Here is a 22,169-nt window from a genome sequence, read left to right as displayed (position 1 = left end):
AAGGGCCCTTTGAATCTAGAAGTAAGGCAAAGACAAATTTGACTTTTTATGATGTTCCCAAATGGCCAAAAGGGACTCCTGAGTTGAACTTCAGCAAAATGCAGTACTTTGCTTTTTCTGCTGAACCATATAACAACCAGAAAAAAAATGTGATCAATTTAGCAGAAAGGAGTGTGGGTAGTAGTGTGTAATGCAGCAGTTCTCAAGCTTTAGTGTGCAAAGGAATCACCTAGAGGGCTTGTTAAACACAGGTTACCGGGCAAACTCCCAGAGAGTCTAATTTATTAAGTCTGAGGTGGTGCCTGAGAATTTGCTTTTCTCTAACAAGCTCCCAGGTGATGCCGATACTCTTAAGTACCACTCGTGAAGGGAAAAGAGTTTCGATTTGGAAATCAGAACACATATGTCCTTCTGCAAATCCTAACATATGATTACCAAGTGCCTTTGGACAAAATCACTTAACCTTTCTGATTTGTGATTTCTCCTTTGTCAATTATGGCTGATGATAGTAACACCAACGTAGTGAGGTTGTCAGAATTGTTGGGAAAGCCAAATGAGTTGGTACAGGAGAGTTTGTGAATCCTGGTTAATAATGTTTCCTCTCCTTTACTTTTATAGTTAAAAACAAAACTCCTTCATCCACAAGTGTATCTCCAGATGGTTCTGCCTTGCTTTTCTTGGGGCTGATTTAAGTCAAAGTAGATAAGCAGTCTATCACAATGATAAATTGGAAATTCTGGTAGACAGTGTTAGTGGCCTACACAATAGCCACCTCTTCCCCGTGTTTCTTGCTAACACAACATTAATTTTGTGGAAGAATGAGGTAGCTTTGTGCTCAAACATAGAGTCCCTTGCCTAGCCCAGGCCCATGACTTATGATTGGTCTATGCCTATCTTGGTAACCTTGGCTTTTTCTCATGTGAATAATGTTGAGAGGACCAAATTCATACATTCAGTAAATATTTATTTAATATCAAACACTGTTCTTTGTGTAGATGAATAAGAGTTACTAGTAGTCTGGAATGGTAGGCCCACATTAAATAATTAATAACTCAAATAATTTCTCCTGTGAAGAAAAAGCAGTCTGTGCAGTAATACTAAGTAATTGGAATCGTAACCTGCTCTGGGATAGAAGAGTGGAAATGGATCTCAAGGAAACATTTAAGTGGTACTTAAGCTAAGAATAAGGATGGATAGGAACAAAAATATTTTAAGCTTTAAGCTGTGAGATGAGAATAAGCCTTGTGCGTTATACAAATTGGAGAGATAAAGTGCAGTCAGATCACAAAAGATGTTATAGGTTATGTACAGAGTTTAGCCAAAGAGAAAAGTGAAAAATCACTGAAAGATTTAAGCTGGTAGCCATTAGAGCACATTGGGATTGAAAAAAAATTACTCTAGCTGCCTGGGAAGAATGAATTGAAACTGGCCCAGGTGGGGATGTGTGAAACCCATTAACAGACACAACAACAAGAGGTAGTTGCAACTTGGACTAGAGCTGCTCTGTCCAATATTGTAGACACTAGCTACCTGTGGCTATTGAGTCCTTAAAATGTGTCCTGTCTAAATAAAGTTGTGCTTTAAGTATAAAATACATACCAGATTCCAAAGATTTAGTAAGAAAAAAGTAAAATATCTAATTACTAACTTTTTTCATTGATGACATGTTAAAATGACAATATTTTGGATATACTGATATCTTAATAAGATATCTTATTAAATTTGATTTTACCTGTTTTTCACTTTTAAAAATGTAATTATTGGAAACTTTAAGATTATATGTGCTACTCTCAGGTATGGATTGCATTATATTTATTGGACAATGCTGATCTAGAGTTTGACAATACAGTTGGAAGGACGTAGGCACATTTTAAAAGGGTTAAGGACAGTAAGACTAAATTGACTAACTTGATGATTTACTGTGAAATACAGGACCATCAAGGATCATATGTCTAATCTCTATAAAAAATTGAGTGATAGATCATTTCTTGATATACTGAAAGCAGAGCTGGGTTGAAGAGAATATGAAAGCTAATGTGTTCTTGTTTGGTCATATTGAGTTTGATATTCCTCAGAAAAGCTATCTGAGCAGTACATGAGAATTTAGGAGTTGGCCAAAGATGGTAGATAAAGCCATGGCAGTGGTTGAGTTCAAGGGGAAAATGACAATTTAAAGACAAGAGAAGGAGCTCATGAAGGAGCAGACAGAGGGTAGTAAGCAAACTAGGAAGGGGAATGTGTTATCAGAAGAAAAAGAAAGAGATACCACCGTATCAAAGGCTATTGAGACAAAGGCAGTAAAATGTGGATAATTATTGTAAGTGAAATTTAGTAGTGGACACATGGTAGTTCATTCCTACTACTCTCTCTATGTTTGTGCATATTAAAATTCCTATAATGTGAAGTTGCTGTTGAATTTTCTAGAGACTTAAAAAGATAGGGGCTGAAACATGTTCTTTGGGGAAAATTAGATGAAATCACCCATAAATTTCTATCAGCTTCACATTGTACATATTTACAGCTCAATTAATTAAATAATACAATAGATGCAAATCTTAAGACTCAAGAAGGCTTATCTAATAAAATATACATTATATATATTCTTTCTCCTATGGCAGTAACTGTTTTTTTCTTGTAATTTGAGAAGGGGAAATGTAAGAAATGCAAGTACTCATTATACATAGGTGAGCAAGAGGATAAGAATAAGTTATGATCATGTTGAATTTTTATTCATTTTCACTGACCCAAGGAGGAATAAGACATGTAGACATAAAACTGACATTTTAATAACTTGGATGATAACATGCAGAAGCTTAAATCAAAAATAATATATTCCAGTCTCATGGTTTCCTATTAAGATTTTAGCCAGCAAAGAGTAAGAATTGGCTAAGTCTTTGTGCATGGTATCATGTAATTATTTTGCTTATAAATTCAAATTCCTGGAATTGTAAGTAAAGCAATTTTAAATGACAGGAATTAATATATCATGTCCCAGAATGCTTTTCTTCACTAGGCTTAAGTAGATTAGGATTTTTAAGAGCAGTAAAAATAAGAAAAATCAACAGCTCATATTAGATTGCATTGAAATTTTTAATACAATGTAAATGCTAGGAAAACTTATTCCTAAAATCTGTTTAAAATGTACTAGAAATATATTTTTGTGGAAAAATAAATTCTTTTGAGTTTGGAAAGAGAATAGAACATTTATAAACAATATCCAAAATATATAAGAAACTAAAACTACTGTATAACAACAAAAAACAAATAACCCAATTAAAAAATGAGCAAAAGACCTGAATATACATTTCTTAAAAGAAGACAGGCAAATGGCCAAGAGATCTATGAAAAAATGCTCAACATCACTAATCATCAGGAAAATGCAAATCAAAATTACAATGAGATACCACCTCACTCCAGTCAGAATGGTTACTATCAAAAACTCAAATGATAACAAGTGTTGATGAGGTTCTGGAAAAAAGAGAACCCTTACACACTGCTGGTGGGAATGTAAATTAGTACGTCCATTATGAAAAAACAGTATGGGCTGGGTGCGGTGGCTCACACCTGTGGTCCCAGCACTTTGGGAGGCCGAGACAGGATGATCACGAGGTCAGGAGATCGAGACCATCCTGGCTAACATGGTGAAACCCCGTCTCTACTAAAAATACAAAAAAAAAAAATTAGCCGGGCATGGTGGTGGGCACCTGTAGTCCCAGCTACTTGGGAGGCTGAGGCAGGAGAATGGCATGGACCCGGGAGGCGGAGCTTGCAGTGAGCTGAGATCACGCCACTGCACTCCAGCCTAGGCGACAGAGTGAGACTCTGTCTCAAAAAAAAAAAAAAAAAAAAAGGAAAAAAAAAGTATGATTATTTCCTATAAAAATTAAAAATAGTACAACCATGTGATCTGGCTATCCCAGCATTCCTTTGGGTATGTATACAAAGGGCGGGGGGAAATGTACATTCAAGGGATATCTGCCTCTGTTTATTGCAGCACTATTCACAGTAGCCAAGATATGGAATCAACCTAAATATTTATCAACAGATGAAGAAAGAACATGTGGCATAATACAAAATGGAATACTATTCAGCCACAAAAATGAATGAGATCCTGTCATTTGTGGCAGCGTGGATAAACCTGGGGGATATTAAGTAGAGTAAAATAAGCCAAGCAAATACCATATGATCACATTCACAAGTGGAATATAAAAAGTTGTTCTCATAAAAGTAGAGAGTAGAATAGTGGTTATCAGAGGATATGGAGGGTTAGGAGAGGGGAGATGGTGAAAAACTGGTCAAAGGGTATAAAGCCTCAGTTAGATTGAAATAAGTTCTGTTTTTTTATTGAATAGTAGAATGACTTATAGTTAATAATAACGGATTGTATATTTCAAAATAGTTACGAGAAGTTTTGTTTTTGTATGTTTGTTTTGCTTGCTTGTTTTTTGGGAGACAGGATCTCGCTCTGTTGTCCAGGCTGGAGTGCAGTGGTGTGATCATAGCTCACTGCAACCTTGAACTCCTGGGCTCAAGCAATCCTCCTGCCTCTGCCTCTGCCTCTGGAGTAGCAGTAACAGGGACTACAGGCATGTGCCACCATGCCCAACCCAGGCTTTTTTTTTTTTTTTTTTTTTTTTTTTTTTTTTTTTTTTTAGAGACAAGGTCTTACTTTGTTGACCAGACTGGTCTCAAACTCCTTGCCTGCTGGTCTTGAACTCCTGGCCTCAAGTGACCCTGCTTTGACCTCCCAAAGTGCTGGAGTTACAGGCATGAGCCACTGTGCCCAATCTAGAAGAGAGGTTTTATAATGTTCTCGTGACAAAGAAATAATAAATGTTTAAGATGATAGGTATACTAATTACCCTGTTTTGATTATTACACAATGAATACATGTACAGAAACATGTTATACCTCATAAATATATACAATTATCATGTGTCAGTCTTAAATATTTTTAAAGTTAAATATTGAAAAAAATTTAATGTAATAGGCTCTCTGGATTATTCAATAAATGCCTTTGAAACAGCCGATCAACTATTTGTAATAATTCATAATAAAAATGGAATTTGATTTCTAAAACCATATGTCCAAATATTCTAAAATAAACTCCATATGGGCTGAATATCCAAATGCAAAATGAAACAGAAATGCTAAAGAATGTATAAGTGATTATACATATTCAGCAGAAAACATAAAGAAAAATATTGACAGATTTATTTTTTTTTAATTCAGGACATTAAAAACATCCTAAACTAAATTTAAAGGCAAACCAGAACGCAGAAGAAATTTTCACAATACATAAGAAAAGGCTGATATACTTAATATAAAAATCTTAAAGAACTATAGGGAAAAAAGATAAAGAGCTAGTTAAGATACAGGGGAAGGCATGAAAGAGAAATTTCCAAAAATGAAACGAGTAAAATCTATTTCATATAACTAGCAAAGATTTTTTTAAATAATAAATGCTACTCTGAAGCATGGGGTCTCTCATATTCTGCTGGTAGAATTTAATATAATCTTTTTGGATTATGTTATTTGAAATTTAGCAATTTCAAAACATACTTTAAACCTAAAAAACTATATAAGGTTTTTAACCCAGAAAGTTTACTTTATAGATTATATTTCCAGAAATTCTAGGAAAGAAAGATTGATTGAATAAAACATGTTACCGATGTACAATGAAATTCATTTGGGAAATATGTGAAGATAAATGGTTAATATTATGAAAACATTTTTAGAATACAATTTTTAAATATGGTAAGAGGAAGTATCATCTCATTTCCCCCCATGTAACTATAAAATTCACAAAAAAAGATAAAAGTGGTTATTTCTGAGTAGCAAAATAATGATAATTTTTTTCTCCTTTTGGCTTTTCAGAATTTTGAATTTTTTTCTCATTTCTACTTTTAAAAATTTACTTTTAAAATTGTGAAATAGTTCATGAATACAGAAACTTATAAAGTATAATATGAGAAATATCCCAGAATGGAAAACTCGACAGTGCCCAATATCAACAACATTTACTATGTTAATTTCAAGATTTTTTTCTTTTTCCTTTTTTATTGGTTATTTTTCAAAATTCAAAGAGTACAGTAAGATTTGCACTTCATAAGGAAGTAAGAGAATTAGTCGTTACTTTCTTAACTTACAAAATGTTAAATTATGGGAAACAATCATTTTCTGACATTGGACTAAGATGGTTAGTACTGTGATTCTTTAGAAAAGGCAAACAAAGCAGGTGAATACTAGAATCACCTGTACTTTCTGCCTGGAGATAGTTGTTGGACTGCAAGATAGACACATTTGACATTTCCCTTGAATACCCTTTTTTGATTCCATTTCTTGTCTTTTTTCTCCATCTTCACTCTCCTGGATTTTTTTTTAAATCAATCCACACAGTTTAAAAAATACTTTTACTATCTATACATTACTTCTATCTTAGTCATTTGGGGCTGCCATAACAAAGTACCATAGATTAGGTGGCTTATAAACAGCAAGAATTTATTTCTCACAGTTTGGGAGGCTAGAAGTCCAAGATAAGAATAGTCGCTTCTGGTGAAGGCCCTCTTCCAGGTTGCAGACTTCCATATTTTTGTTGTATCTTCATGTGGTAGAAAGAAAGTAAGCTCTCTGGGGCTCCTTTTATAAGAGCATTAATCCAGTTAATGAGGGTTCCCTCTTCATGACCTAATCACCTCCCAAAGGCCCCACCTTTTAATATCATCACACTCGGAGTTAAGATTTAAACATATGAGTGGGCAGAGGAACACAAACAGTCCATAAAAGTACTTTTATAAAAATAGTATCACACGCACTAGATAGATAGATAGATGATAGATAGACAGATAAATAGATAGATAGACACACACCACCTAATCTATGGTACTTTGTTATGGCAGCACCAACTAAGACAGAAATAATGTATAGATAGTAAAAGTATTTTTAAAACCTATATATATATTTTTTTGCTCAATACTGTTTTTGAGATTTAATGTATACTAATCCCTGAAACTTCAGTTTACTCTTTTTAACTAACACAGTGTTCTATTGTGCAAATCTATGATAATTTATTCATTCATCTCTGCTTTGATGGACATTTAGTTCATATTTTATACAGTGAGTCAATATTACTTTTAAAAAATTACAAACATTATTGGGTTGGTGATGAAAAAATATTAAATGAAGGGATTCCAATAATATATTTGACTGCAGTAGCTTATAGGAATTATCTGATTTTGCCATTAAAATGCAAATATTCACTGATAAATAAAAAGTTCTTTTTATATAGACATAAACTCTGTTTATAACTCATAACTTAAAATTCTTTTGTCTCCCATTTTTAAAAACCCTTTACTGTATAAAAGACTAAAAAGAATTTAAAAGAAAAAACAAAAGCCTATTGTTACCTGTTTGTAATGGAAGTTTCCTAGGTAATCACATATCTAGCAAAAAGAGACAGTTTTAGCCTGTTTAAAGGTCAACTGATTATTAATGTGCAATTCACCATTAAGTTGACATAAGGTTACTTATTTTTTTGAACCCAAATTTGGGACTCATGCTCATCCCTCTATCCCAGGAGTCTAGCAAATAATAGACAGCCAGTAAATATTTGTGGAATAAATTGATGTTGAATGTATTGATTTTTGCCTTTGAGAGAAAGTCTGGGAGAGGGCATGTTAGTGTCAAATGTGGACATTTCAGAATGTTGTATAATGAAATTTCAGAGTGTTTTATAATGAAAATTCTGGGCAGATTACATTCTTTAAATGGGTATTATCCTAGAAAATCTGAGACTTGGTTTTGGTAAATTATAATAGATTCTTGTCTGCCTTGCTGACCCCTTTACTCAATACCTACTAGATGGCATTAAGACCTTAATGAAGAAGAACCAGATAGCAACATAATGGCTTATAAATCAACCCTCATTTAGGGAAATATATATACAACATATGTGTATATACAGATCATATATATCATCCTTTTACTAGAAATTTCAAAAAGTTGACATATATTGATTCTTTTTAAAATGTTATAGTTTTTGTTTATCGTTTGTTATTTTCTGTTTATACTTATTCTGATTTTTTCAATATACACACATATGTAATTCAGCCATGTTCTGTTTTCAAGTTAAAACCTTTTTGTAGGTAATGTACATTTCCCCTCTTAACTGTCATGTTCTATTTCCTGTTAAAAAAGTGATTTTTATAGTGAGGTAATTTGGAAAGGAAGTGAAACTGATCTCTAACTACTGTATGGTTGGAGTCATTCTTTTAAATGTGCTGGTGAAAATTGTTTACCAATCAATTTTTAAGGCTTATGTTCCACGCATTTAGTTTTCATTCAGTGATTTGCTCAGCAATATTTTTGAGTGCGTAAAATATGACAAATTAATTGTAGTAGTTTGGTGCAAAAGTACCTGCGGGTTTTGCCATTAAAAGTAATGTGCTGACATTACTGAATAATAACTGTGCTGACAATGTTTGGTAGTACTGAGTTTTGTGTTCTATGGCACCACAACTAACATGCAGTTTAGTGTAGTGATTAAGAACAGTGGCTCTGAAGAAGTGCCAGGACTTAAATTTTAGCTGTGTGACCCTGAGCACAACATACAACTGCTTTGAGCTTCAGTTTCCTCATTTTTAAGTGGAGACGACGGTTATGTTGGGCCAGAGCTACATCTCTTTGGGTCTTGGTTTCCTCAATTATGAAATAGAAGGTTGAACTAGGTTCTCATTAAGGGCAAACAAATGATTATTTGTGGAATGAGGAGGGACTTCTAGCAGAAAGCAATTGTACCTGTATTGCCTTAGAATAAATTAGACATGCTAGGAGGTCTCTAAGGGCTAGTCAGAAGTATAAATACTGTGCACTGAGATAGCTATTCTGTTCCTGAGAAGTGCACAGGTTAAGCTTCTGTAGCATTTATATTGCTATACCTGGGACTTATGCCAATTACTAACAATGATTATTCAGCCATTCTTTCTTTAACACAGTCAATAAAAAGTTATCTTTGTCAGGGCTGAAACTGAACAGTCACTGCTAAAGGAATCATTGCTTATATTTCTTCCCACTTTTAAGACTGTTAAGGAATGTCTTATAGACAGTCATAACACCAGATAAATTACTACTGCATATGTTACTCACAGAATTGTATTAGTCCGTTCTCATGCCGCTATAAAGAAGTACCCAAGACTGGGTAATTTATAAAGGAAAAAGGCCTAATTGACTTACAGTTCAGCATGGCTGAGGAGGCCTCAGGAAACTTATAATCATGGCAGAAGGCAAAGGGGAAGCAAGGCATCTATTTTGCAGGGTGGCAGGACGGAGTGATTGCAAGCAGGGGAAATGCCAGACACCTATGAAACCATCAGATCCTGTGAGACATGCACTCTCACAAGAACAGCATGGAGGAAACTGCCCCATGATCCAATCACCTCCACCTGGTCCCACGCTTGACACATGGGGATTATGACCCAGTTACCTCCACCTGGTCCCACCCTTGACACATGGGGATTATGGGTAATGTGGATTACAATTCAAAACGAGATTTTGAGTCACGACACAGCCAAATCATATTAAGTATTTACGGAGTGTGTCAGAATTCTGATACTTAAAAATTGGAACTATTTCTTTTTGAAAACCACTTCCAAATGTTTATTTCAAATATCACATTTGATGGCTTGTTAGTTTTCTATACTTTTATTTAAAATTGTTCTATTTTCATCATTGCCATTATAGTATTTGGAGTAGGTAGTGTGTTTTAGACTGTTGCTTTTGTTATTTTGGTTTTGTTTGACATTTTGGGTTTTGGAGTTTTATCTGTTCTGCTTGATTTTGAAACTTATTTTCAGAACTAAGTTCTTAGAATGAATAACTTGAACTCAGTTTGTTTCCCAGGAGGAAAAATGTACACAAAACTGTTAAATTTGTCTGCAATTCTTCTCTCACCTGTACTGACATAATTTAGAACTTCCATGTTGCTTTATATTTTCAAAGTATTTTAGCACTATTTTAATTTGTGTTATGCTTGTGGAATAAGAATGCCAAAAATACCCTAAAAGTAGGTTAGTTTATAAGGAATCTGTAAACATCTTGATTTTCCAAAAGAAAATAAAGGCCTAAACTAAAAATCAGAAATAACAGGTACAAATATTTAAATAAATGGAGTATGAAAAAGAAAAGTGTTTCCTGTGACAGAAGAAGAGGAAGGCTATTAACAAATGCTATTTTTGTTGTTGTTGTTTGTTTTAGAGAAAGGGTCTCATTATGTTGCCCAGATTGAACTTGAACTCCTGGACTCAAGTGATCTATCACCTAAGGCTTCCAAATAGCTGGGACTATAGGCATATACCACTCACTGCACCTGGCTAATAAATGCGATTTAAAAAAATAAGTTTAATGGGTTTCTTTTTAAACAGTACTTTAAAATGTATTATATTGCATACAATAAGATGCACAAACCCTCAATTTGCACAGCTCAATTAATTTTGACAAATACCCGCCTTTAGCATCCTTCCGTCACACAACTTGCATTAAGATCCTAGCTGCCTACAGACACATCTGTCTCTCCCTCCCCTCCCATCCCCTTCCACTAGAGTGTAAATTCTCTCAAGGTAGAGACTTAGGCTCACTTGCTTTCCTATGCCTTCACAGATCCTGGTGGGTACTCAATAAGTGGTGAATAAATTAATGAATAAGTACACATTCATTGATAGTCTATCCTATTAATAAGCCTAGTTACTTTTCTTAGTAGCTCAGACCTGGGAAGACATGATAAAGTTGTGTGTCCTCAATATCTTTAGCAGCCTTAGCCTCTGTCAGGTCTCTTCTTCACTGCAGTTCAGAGCTCCTTAAAGAGAGGCAATTAGGCAAAACATGCAAAATCATGGGGCAGACTTCTCCAGGAAACCAAAGGTTGTTTCAAATATTTGGTTTTCAGAGTCAGAAACAGAGAGGTGGTAAAAAACCTAATCAATACCTGCCAGTTGACCTATAGGGGCTACTCAAGGGGCTACTTGAGATGCCAGGGCTTGAAAATCCTTCTTAGAACTTACTCTTCATTATTCAACAATGTTTAGTGAGAGCAACCTCATAAAGATCAAGCATTAATTTAAAGTAAATTTGGACCAGGTGCAGTGGCTCATGCCTGTAATTCTAACACTTTGGAAGGTCGAGATGGGAGGTTGGCTTGAGCCCAGAAGTTTGAGAACAGCCTGGGCAACGTAGTGGGACCCTGTCTCTACTAAAAAATAATTAGCTGGGTGTGGTGGCATGTGCCTGTAGATCCAAATACTCAGAAGGCTGAGGTGGGAGGATCCCTTGAGCCCAAAAGGTGGAGGCTGCAGTGATCCATGATCACACGACTGTACTCCAGCCTGGGCAACAAAGTAAGACCTTATCTCAAAAAAAATAATAAAATAAAATAAATTTGTATTACTGATTGGAGACCACATTGCTATCTTGGGAAAGTATATTACATAGTATACTATTTGGTAAAAGGTAAAGGAAAAGAAAAATAGAAAAAAGTGAAAAGGTATAAACCATGCTTATGAGAATAAATTAGTTACATGCATGCTTGGAAAGGTCAAAATAGGCTAACTGACATAATAAACAAACAGACTCAAATTTAGTGGCTTAACTGTACCAGCTGTAGGTTTTGCTAATGCGCAGGCCAACTAGGTATTCCTGGTTCCATGGCTCTTCTGGGCATTTCTCCCACAAGTGGCAACTCGGAGCCAGGCTCCTGCCCTCTTGGGGTTCTTCCAAATCCTAGGGCCCAGGTGTCTCTCTGGACATGCTGCACCCAGCCAGCAGGTGATGGGAGAGAAAGAACTGGAGGACAGAGAAGTGACATATATATATCTGCTCACATACCTTTGGCTAGACTTTGGTTCCTTGGCTGCATCCAACAGCAAGGCAAGATAGGACATGTAACCACTGTGTGCCCAGTGAAAAGGGACCTGGTGGTGGAATGTTAGCTTTTTTTTTTATTTGCCAAAGTCTACTCTTATTTTTCCTCATTCTATAAACTGTCAAGTTCCTTTTTATTTAAAAACTAATTATTTTTAAATTAAAGAAATAAAGTTATCTGAAGAAAATATGTTGTTTGAACAGTCTGGAATTTTTACTTAAAGAGAAAGCTATAGCAGGTGCAAAACCAGAGTAAAGAAGCTGATCAGAGTTGCAGGTTAAGTGTGGAAGTGATTTGGACATAATTTAAGGTGCCAGTACTTGCGTTTATTTCGCAAACAGCATAGAAGCAGTGCAAAGGGCATAAACGAGACCTGATGTGGGTGGGTGGATGCAGGATTCCCTTGCCTGTCTTATAGAGGTTGCCAAGGTTACTGGCCTGGTAGCATTCACGGAGTGAGAACTCCCTGAGGTTAGGGGAGCCTAAGGCCTGTAAGCTTATTCCTATCTCTAGCCATGTCAGTACTCCAAAACAGTTTATACATCTGTGCATGGTGTAAATCTACTGCTCAGGAACTCTGTCATGCTGGAGTAATATCCACGTTCAACCTTAAAAATTTTTTCTGTTCCAGACCTGGAGAAATTGCCTTTACCCAGGCCTGAAAGTCAGGGCCAAGGAGTCTACCTTTTATGCTTATACTGGGATTTCCCACAGGCAGGCAGAGATATGACTCACCAGAGGTGAGAAATCATTTTCCTAACTTCAGAGACTAGGTTTTGGGGACCTAATAATGCTCTACTAATGTGGACAGAACTTCTAGCCTCTAAGGTAGGCTCACAGGCTTTGCTGCATCTTTGTTGTCCATTAAAGTGATTTTTATTAAACCTTTTCCTTTGTTACAGACTAGTAGATCAATACATAAGCTTCTTTTTGCAAATAGCTATGTCAGAAGCAAACAAGTGTGGAATTCAATATAATTATGCAGCCACATGAGTATTACTTTAGAAAACATCTCTTTAGAAATGTTTTTATCTTCAAGTAAGCAATTTCTTACATTTCTTTCTTTTTAGCAATGTTGTGCAAATTAGAAATGGTTGGTCTTATTAAGTAAACTTGTCAAACTGAAAAGAAAACTGAAATCATGTGTTTTGACAGGTTTTCCTCCAGTAAGGAGGGAAATAAATGAGCATAACAAATGAAAAAAACACAATTGCCTGAAGATTTTTGTTGTCTCCTATTTGGGATTTGTATAGAATTAGACCTCCTTAACCAGCCTCCTGAGTTAACTCACTATTTCAATGTCCTGGCTACACCCAATAGTAGCTTCTCTCCTAACATTATCTGCTAATACAGTTGCCTCCTTCAGCTAGATTCTAAGAATACAGGCACGTAGATCTGTATTTAATCCATGTATTTCTAGTGCATGACAAATTAGTAATAGTCAAGTGAGTAAGTATGGGGAAAAGTCCAATAAAAGGAAAAGTGATCATTAAAGTTACTAGTGGCAAAGGCTCTCATGTACATAGTCAAAAATATTTGCTTTTGGAAATGTTTCACTAAGCCCTTTCTATTTGAAAAATGAGGCAAAACTTAAAAAAAAGAAAGTTTCCTCCAAATCAGTGTACGCCAACCACTTAGCCCCTTGTAACTAAAACCCAGGAACATTGTGAATATAACATTATTTTACATGTTCAAAGACATAGAAGAGCTTTAATAAATGGTATGCTATTATCTCTTCTAATAGTGGTACAAGTGATCTTGGAAGAACCAAATAAACTCACTTTTCCCACCAGTTTGTCACTGTAGTCAAAACAGAGGTTTATAGATTCTCCTTTAATCTATGTGCTTTGACTATAAGATGTGAATCAGAAGACTTTCAACAGGGACGTTAACAAGGACATTTAGTCTGGGCAGGGCTTGGTGGCTCACTCCTGTAATCCCAGCATTTTGGGAGGCCAAGACGGGAGGATCACTTGAGGTCAGGAGTTGAAGACCAGCCTGGCCAACACGGTGAAATCCCATCTCTACTAAAAAATACAAAAATTAGTGGGGCGTGGTGGCAGGCGCTTGTTATCCCAGCTACTCGGGAGGCTGAGGCAGGAGAATCGCTTGAACCCAGGAGGCGGAGTTTGCAGTGAGCTGAGATTGTGCCACTGCACTCCAGCCTGGGCAACAGAGCAAGATTCTGTCTCAAAAAAAAAAAAAACAAACAAACAAACAAACAAAAAAAAACAAAGAAAGCACAGTTAGTCTGTTTACAATGTGTGTCACAGAGTATATTACCAAGAGATAATTTTTTTCTTCTCCTTCCTCTTTTTTTTTTTTCTTATTTAATAGCCCAAGCTGTGTTTTGTTTTCCTCGCAATTTCATCTCCCTTCTGGCTGGCAATGGAATCTTTCGTGTTCATCAAAGACATTATAGAATGTTTATAAAGAACTGGTTCTTTATCCTTGAGTTTTTATCTCCAATGAGTCAAAATTATTATTCCATTTCGAATCTTAAATCAGAAATAGGCCAGATAGCACTGTGCCATGAAAATGAAGATTATTTACATCAAAAAAAGTGAAAGATTCATACTCTGTTCTCTAAAAGTTGCCACTGAATGCAAGAGGCTCATTCTAAGGAGCATTTTTTATAGCTTGTGTACATCTGGATAGACTAATATTACCATCTGCTTTTGTGTCTGTCGTGAGGATTTTTTTTCACCCAACTTCTTTAAATGTTGAAATAAAAGTGGTTACTACCCTTATCAGTTTTTAAAGATTACAGTGACATCTTGTGGCATATAATTTTCCCTTTTAAAATTCCTGACCAGGTAAAAGTTGAATATGTCAGTTCTTGCCAAATAATTTTGGCTTTATTAATATAATATACATTGACCAAAAAAAATCTGATTACTGAATAAAGTAGAAGCCAAATGAACAAAATCCATTCTACTTTATTTGGTTCAAATAAACATTTCCGAATAATTTAAATTAGAAAATAGATTTTTTAAATCTACCATTTATTTTAAATTTTCTTCTATCAGCCTCATTATAACATACGAAATGCCCTGGAAATCTGCTGTAATTTAATCCATGTAAAGACAATGAAATTAAAAATTAAAAGATTTCTGTTAAGGAAGTATTGTGTCATCATAACTTCTAGGAATTGTTATAATTCAGCTAATTAAAATAATCTTATTTGAGGAAAGATTTTTATTGAAAGAAAAACGTTTTCTATAACAGAATCGAACTTCCACCATTTAAGTCTGATAATCATTAGCCTCTTCAACGACTACCTCTAATTAGCAAGTGTAGTGTGTAAAGTGAGACTCCACTAAGGTATAATAAAGTATATAATTTTTTTAAAGACACAGCAGACTAGAATTAATACTTCCACCCTCCCACTCTGCAAACACACATTTCGGTCATTAATGTTCACTTCCAAATCATGATTTAGGCATGACCAATTTGAGTCTTGTTCAGGTAACGCAGAGTCATTCTGCTGAAAATCATTACCATTTGCAGGGATCTTTTCTCCTTCCTTCTTCCCTTCATCACTCTCCCACCTACTTCCTCTCCTTTTGATTTTGAACTTTAAAATGACCCGTCTCATGGCCAACAAAAGCAATCCTTTTTTGAAATTATAGGTGAATGTTTCTTCTTGCTATGTACTTTGATAAATATGATTCCTTGTAAGTCTTGTCGTGAATAATATACTATTTCATCAGATTTGAGACATCAATTGTTAGATACTCCTTTGTTTTATGTGCTACCAAGAAAGAAGAAAATCACTGTCAGCTAAATTGTGACCATTGACTAGAATAATTATTTTTAACTCATTCAAAATGCATTACATATCTTTTAGACTTATTTAAATAAATTTTATTTTATATAATGCTTATGCATATTTTAAATTAAAAATATAAACAAAATATAATATTTCTGAAACACAGAGTCCAGATCCAAGTCACTCTCCATGCAGTGACTGCTGTCTGGTTTTGCCCACTCCATTACCCTCTATGCAAGTAAGGACAGTGGTGATTCAGCTGTGCTCAAATAGAGCCCCAATTTTTGTCTCAAGGACTTTCTTTCAAGCTATTGACACACATTCTGAACATTTTGAAACTGGCACTTTATCTTATAGAAAAATCAATGGAAGGTCTTTTTACAATGACTAAGATTTACAATTCTTCCTCAAATGGTCATTAGGATGCTTCCTCAAGTGGTTTGTAGACTGACACACAAGAGATTACAGTTAGAAACGGTCATGCAACAAGATTACAACATGCACAGGTGATGACAGCTAAGTCATGGCTGCCACCTGACCACCACTGATCGTAAACACAATTGGCCTTTCCATTTTCATAAATGTTAAAGTGTGAACAATGATTTGCCTGAAAAGAGCTGAAATCTGGTAACATTAATGATAATAAGTAGCCTTTCCTGAATGACCGCTGTACTTATATTCTTCATATGCATTATATCATTTAAACCTTAGTATAATTCTATGAAGTAGATGGTATTATTTGAATATATAGGTGGAAATAAACAACTTGCTCCAAGGACAGACATCTGGCAAGTGGAAAATCTGGGGTTTAAACTCAATTTTATCTCGTTCCCAAACCAATATTTTTTTCCATAGGCATCTGTTAAAAATAGTTAAACAAAAATATCAGGAGAGAGAGTCACTCAATCATATATAAAAGGATAATCTCTCCATCAGCAATTTTCCTTGAATAACAGAGCAAAGAGCAATTGTGTGAACAAATGTCAGCTTTATATATGCGTGAATTATGAGAAAACTTCCAGAAAAGAGAGATGAAACATTGTCTCCTATTCGAGGAGGGGAAAAAACTGCTGCATCAGCTAGAAGCTGTGATTACTGCTGAAGAAACGTTTTCTGGGACATGCCATATGTCACAAATAACCACTTTACTTTTCCTCAAGGAAACAAAAATTCTGCAATTTTCAAAGAGAAGAGAATGCATCTATATTTAATATATATAATTAAGAGTGAATTTGGGCCAGGCACGGTGGCTCACGCCTGTAATCCCAGCACTTTAGGAGGCCGAGGCGTGCAGATTGCTGGAGCCCAAGGGTTGGAGACCACCATGGGCAACATGGCAAAACCCTGTGTCTACAAAAAAAAAAAAAAAAAAAAAAAAAGAAAGAAAGAAAAGAAAAAATTAGCAGCGCATGGTGGCGCACACTTGTGATCCCAGCTACTAGGGAAGCCGAGATGGGATGATTGCTTCAGCCCAGGAAGTAGTTTGGCCCTTGGAAGAGCCAAAATCATACCACCGCACTCCAGCTTGGGTGACAGATTGAGACCCTGCTTAAAAAAATAAAAAATAAAAAATAAATAAAATAAAAAAAGGTGAATTTGGACCAAGAGCAGTATGTTTTTGGTTTGGGTCAGTTTTGTCTATTAATTAAATGTACTTTGCACAAATCTTTATCTCACCAAAATCAGAAATCAACATGACTACGATCCAGTTTTAAGTTCTTAGCTTACTAAAGTTAAATTATCTTCTATACTTCGAATCAAAGCAGTTAATAAAAAATTAAACTAATTCTTCTGTGGAAATCTCTCTTTTTCTTTATAAGACAGATTTTTATAAGCTATTTTTATGTGCATATGGAGGCTTCTGCGTTCCCTCAAGAATAGCATTGCTGGCAGACATAAAACAAAGTGGCTGAGCTAAACATCATGTTCTCTATGTTTGCACAAATAAAAAAAAATCTCAAAATTTGTGTACAGTTTGAAATAGGCATAGATAATCTAAAACTTACATTTCCTGTAAAAAATGTTTTTATCCAACAATATTAGAAATGGCTATATACTTGAAAAGCAAACAAATAATTATTCAAAAATTGGAGATTTTGAGAACTGAGTTTAGAAATCCTTGCATCTTATTTTCCTATTTTATAGTGCAGATACTATCCTAAATGAAAGGGCAGAAGATTAATATTTTCCTAATTCTTCCTAGGGAGAAATTTTATGATGGAATCTATAACAACATAGGATGTATCTAGCATAATCAAAACCATCTTAACATTAAGGTAAAAGTAGAAAGTTGAATTAACAAATAATCGGTCAGAAAATCTGAGCATTACATGACATGTGCTTTCCATAAAAAATGCAAAGCATTTTGCCCTAATTGCTTTTACTTATTTCCAATTCTAACATAGTATGTGAGCTTCTGGCCCACAGATATAAAGAAGCATATTTAAATGTTCAGGGAAATACATTCCATAAAAAGAAGAGACAATTAAGAAGAAATAGACCAAGAAAAGGAAATAAAATGCTTGCATATATACATAGCAAGCATAAAACTCAACAAGCAACCAATCTTTCACCATTTTGAACAAACAGCATCGAATATCTCAGTAATCATGTGTGCACATTTACATGACAGCAGGTGCAATAACAGATGCTCATAATGATGACATGTAATTACTGGAAAGGTTTTTAAGTTCAGAATATTAAAAAATACTCAATAACGAATATAAGACATTTTGGGAAGCTTTTCATAAAAAATGGTCAAAGTGAGGCATGTTAAAGCTTAAAGGGAGACTGACATCTGAAAAATTTACTTTTTGGAATCAGATAAATTCCTGATGATACTAAATAAAAATCAAGAAATATTGACATTATACTTTCTTCAACTATGTTAAGAAAAAATGGATGAGACATATTGTTCAGGTTTATACCAGTAACTTAGAGCTTTTCTACTCAGAGTGTGACACATAGAGATACAGAATCCCAGTATTGACTCCTGGTCCTATTTAATCAAAATCTAAATTCTGTATTTCTATTCATAGAAATACAGAATCCCACTATTGACCCCTGGACCTATTTAATCAAAATCTAAATTTTACCAAGATTTCCACATTATTCTTGTACACACTAAAATTTGAGAATCACTAGTTTAGAAAACTTTAAAAAAATCCATTGCAAAAAAATCAGCAGATTCCAAAAGTTGAGTATACAGTGTTGGACAATCCCTAAACTGCTATGCATGTAACTGACTTTAAACAGGAGACCAAAGGCTTTGAATATGGAACTCTGATGAGTTTATTTTTTAGGATCAACTCAAAGAAAACCTCACCCAAAATGAAAAGCTTCCCAAAATGTCACCCAAATACATCATAAAGAAAGTGTTGAAGACCAAAGACAAAATCTTCAGAGAATAAAGATACAAATGACATATTACATACACGGCACACCAATTCAAATGACTGTGGAATTCTCACCAAAATTCATGGAGGCTAGAAGACAATGAAACAACTTTTTTAAAGTGCCAAAGTTAAACAACTATCAACCCAGAATTCTATATTCACTGAAAATATCTTTCAGGAATAAAAGTGAAAGAAATACATTCTAAGATTTAAAAAGAGACTAAAATATATTCTTAGTAGTATTCTCATTCCAAGAGAAATGCTAAAGAAATTTCTCTAGGGAGAAGGGAAATTATAACAGAAGGAAAACTCCAAACTTTACAAACAAAGGAAGAGCAACCAAAATGGTCAATATTTATGTAAATATAATAGACTATGTTTCTCCTTTGAAGTTCATTAAAATATGTATGACAATTAAAAGCAAAAATTATAATTTCTGTCTGATGGGATTTCTCCATTGCATATACATACAATGCATATAACAACAACCAGATAAGGGGACAGGGTAAGGGAATTACATAGTTATAAGGTTTCTACATTCTGCATGAACTAGTGAAATAGTAATACTAACAGGAATAAAAATTTAAGTTATAATCCCTAGAGACATCACTAAAATTTATCCACAGAGAAACAGTGAAAAGCCAATAGGTAAATTGAAATGGAATAGTGGGAAAAAATTCAAGTATTCTCAAAGAAGACAAAAAAGTGGAAGCAGAGGAATTTAAAAAAGTAGAAATGGAAACAAGTAATAAAATGGTAGATCTAAATTCAACCATATGAGTAATTAAACACTATATGTAAATGATCCAAACATACCAAGTAAAGATAGTCTAATTTGATATAAAGAACCAGACCAAACTAAATGCTGTCTACAAGAAACACATTTTAGATGTTATTTTAAATGACCACATGATGCAAAAACTGATATAACTGAAAGGAGAAATAGAAAACCATGCAATTACAATTGGAGACTTAACACTCATGTCTCAGTAATTGGTAGGACAAGTAGCCAGAAAATCAACAAAAATATAGATGACCTGAACAATATAATCAACTTCCTTGACCTAATTGAACACTCAAACTACCTAATTTTAAGGTTTATTAGAAAACTACAGCAATCGAGACAGTGTGATATTGGAGAAAGGATAGACACACAGATTAATAGAACAGAATGGAGAGACCAGAAATATATCTACACAATATGGTAAAAATTAACTTTTTTCTATTAAAAATGGCTTTTACTGTAAAAGATTGTTTTTACTATCCTATAAAAACCAGTTTTTTACAGTAAAAAACTAATTTTTTACAAAGTAGCAAGGACAAATTGAGAAAGAATAGTCTCTTCAATAAATAACGTTGGAAAAACTGGACATCTGTATGCCAAAAAACAAGCTATATTCCATACCTTATACAAAAATTAACTCAAAACGAACCATATACTTAATTAAAAGCCATCAAACTATTAAGAGAAAAAACAAGACATATTCTTCATGACTTTACGTTAGGTACAGTTCTTTGATACAACACCGACAACACAATCTTAAAAAAATTATTTCGGCCGGGCGCGGTGGCTCACGCCTGTAATCCCAGCACTTTGGGAGGCCGAGGCGGGCGGATCACGAGGTCAGGAGATCGAGACCATCCTGGCTAACACGGTGAAACCCCGTCTCTACTAAAAATACAAAAAAATTAGCCGGGCGTGGTAGCGGGCGCCTGTAGTCCCAGCTACTCGGGAGGCTGAGGCAGGAGAATGGCGTGAACCCGGGAGGCGGAGCTTGCAGTGAGCCGAGATCGCGCCACTGCACTCCAGCCTGGGCGACAGAGCGAGACTCCGTCTCAAAAAAAAAAAAAAAATTATTTCACTTTTGAAGTCAAAAATGTTTTAGTATCTTTCAGTATCTGTGAAAGACATTGTTAAGACAATGAAAAGACAAGCTATTGACTGAAAGAATATATTTGCAAGTCACATACTTGACAAAGAACTCATATCTAGAATATGAAAGAACTCCCAAATCTCAAAGACAAGAAAACAAATAACCTAATAAAAAATGGGCCAAAAATTTTAACAGATACATTACCAAAGAAGATATACATATGAAAAATAAGCACATGAAAATATTCCCAACTTTAGGGAATTCAAATCAAATCATTAGGAATATACAGATTTAAAGTACGATTAGATACCACTACACGTGTATTAGAATGGCTAAAACATGCACACACACACAACCTGATAATAGCAAGTGCTAGTAAGGATTTTTGGAATTATCTCATTTGGCTCATATATTGCTACTAGGAATGCAAAATGGTACACAATCATTTTGGACAACACTTAGGCAGCTTCCTGTAAAGTTAAACATACAGTTGTTATATAATGCAGCAATCTCAGTCTTGGGTTTTTATCATACAGAAATGAAAACAAAAATGTTTCATACAAATTCACACAAAAACTTGTATATAAATATTTATAAAGCAGCATTGTTTATAATCACCAGCAATTAGAAATAACCCAAATATCTTTCATGGGTGAGTGGATAAACAAATTGAACTACTGATACACATAACTTGGATGAATTGCAAAAGCATTATTGCTTAACAAAACAATGTCTTGAAAGTATACATACTGTATCATTCTGTTTATATGATATTCTGAAAAAGACAAAATCATAAAAAGGGAGAACAGATGAATGGTGGCTAGAGGTTGCAGGTAGGGAGAGGCTGTGACTAAAAAAAGAACAAAAGAGTTTATGCTAGGGAGGGAACTGTTCTGTATTTTGTTTGTGGTGAAGGTTATATCAATCTACACGTTTTAAAACGCATTGAACAGTGCAGTAAGAATAGTGAATTTTGGTGTACGTAAATTTGTAAAATCATAGCAATTTAAGATACTTTAGAGACAGTACAATTTCATTAGGAACTTAGTGTCATTATGTATCCTTACTTAAAAATAGAAGAACTGCAGAACTACCAATACGTTGTAAAAAAGAACTCCCAGTGTTACAAAGGCTGGTGCAAGAGTCTAATCATTTTCCTTAAAGTACAAGTTTACAACAAGTTTGCCTTTTTCAGTATTTCTTTCCTGGGTCATATT

The sequence above is a fragment of the Pan troglodytes genome, chromosome 2 (assembly GCF_028858775.2).
Source record: "Pan troglodytes isolate AG18354 chromosome 2, NHGRI_mPanTro3-v2.0_pri, whole genome shotgun sequence".
Taxonomy (NCBI): Eukaryota; Metazoa; Chordata; class Mammalia; order Primates; family Hominidae; genus Pan; species Pan troglodytes.
Note: the sequence above shows the minus strand (reverse complement) of the source record.